Source organism: Pteropus alecto, unplaced genomic scaffold (genome assembly GCF_000325575.1).
Source record: "Pteropus alecto unplaced genomic scaffold, ASM32557v1 scaffold484, whole genome shotgun sequence".
Classification (NCBI taxonomy): Eukaryota; Metazoa; Chordata; class Mammalia; order Chiroptera; family Pteropodidae; genus Pteropus; species Pteropus alecto.
The window spans coordinates 1,047,860-1,049,283 of NW_006435778.1; the positions used below are offsets into that span (position 1 = coordinate 1,047,860).

General features: G+C 43.2%; 1 protein-coding gene across 1 annotated transcript in view; it reads left to right on the plus strand.

Moving 5' to 3' along the window:
- RNF220 (ring finger protein 220) overlaps positions 1 to 1,424 on the plus strand; it is a 206,795-nt gene that overhangs the window by 831 nt on the left and 204,540 nt on the right. The gene's annotated exons all lie outside the window — the stretch shown is intronic.

Consider the following 1,424-nt stretch of genomic DNA (forward strand, 5'->3'; position numbering starts at 1 on the left):
AGTGTTCAACAGGTCGGTGGCCTTTTTCCTGCTGCTAGTAATGGGAAGGGCCAACTCCTTCCTGTTCCACAGCTGAGTGCTAACATTTACTTGTCTCTGTCAGTAAGCATTGAGGTTCTGTAGGAAATGTTTTTCCGAAGGTAGCCAGAGGCATGTTGGCTTCGGCACTGCCTTTCTCTCCAGGGCATATCAGCTTATTCCCTGGGGACCCTGAAGTGAAGAGGGGTGCCATATAGGTACTGGAGTGAATGTCATTTCATTGAAAGTATAGGTTCCTAGGGAATTTGGGGGACCTGAAGAAACTTATCCATCCCACCTCTCTTCGCTATCCTCCTTATGTTTTCTAAGCTCAGTATTATTTTTTTAGCGTTTCCATTGTATCACATCCAGCAGACTTCCATGAGATTTTATTTTCACAACTTTCAGCCCTCGTCCACATCAGGCTGTTTTTCAGAGCTAGACAAAGGTGTCGTCAATCACCATAAAGCATTTCAAACAGCTGTGTTTCCCTTGCAATTGCAAAGCTAGAAAGCTCACTCCTCTTGGAATTTAACAGGTTTACTGGGTATTTATCCTGGGGCTCAGTTTTAGGACAAGACACGGTTGACCTGTGTGACTGCTCCATATTTGATATTCACAACTATCATTAATTTCTGCTTATGGAGCAGCTTTCTCGTGTTCTCCAAGAGCCTTGTTGGGCTCTGGCTACCCTCACTAATAGTTGGAACTAAACCTTGATTTGGAACTTGTAGACTAGCACTACTAAACACTGCAATCTTCTCTCATATAATCAGAAAATAATTGTGTTTTAAAGCTTTTGGGCTGTGAGTAGACTGAACAGTTTTCTCCAAACCTGGCGAGAATTTATGAACTGAGGGTGTTTTTCCACCCTACCCTTTGTTCTAAAGATTTGCTTCATTTTAGTTCCTTAAGAAAACTACATCTGAGGTTTGCTTTCCCCTCTCCTCTATTTTTTTGTGCTCCCGTCCTTTCTGTATCCACCAACACGAATACCATTTTTTCTCTTCTCTTTATGATGCCGAGGAGAGTAATAGAGACATTGCAGCTCTCTCCCCTGTCGGCAGTGCTTCCTCAGGCTGTCTCCTTGAATTAGGCACTGTGTTAACTTTCCTGCGCTAAAAGGCATCTGCCTAAACCCAGCGTACCTTTTCAATAAAAGTCATCATAAAATCAACCTGCCTTGTAAATCCATCGCTCTTTGGTTTTGAAATATGTTGCAAGTGTGTCTTTTATGTCAGCGTCTGTAAGCCTGAGACCTCCCCACTTAAGGGAGAAGGCTGCTGTATGACAGCACAACTGCCGGTTTGCTCTCTCCCTCTTGCCTTAGTTCCTCTTCCACCTTTTCCCTTTCTGTAGAGCTGACATGTGTGTTATAATCCTGTTTTTTAGACATATCTGCTGAA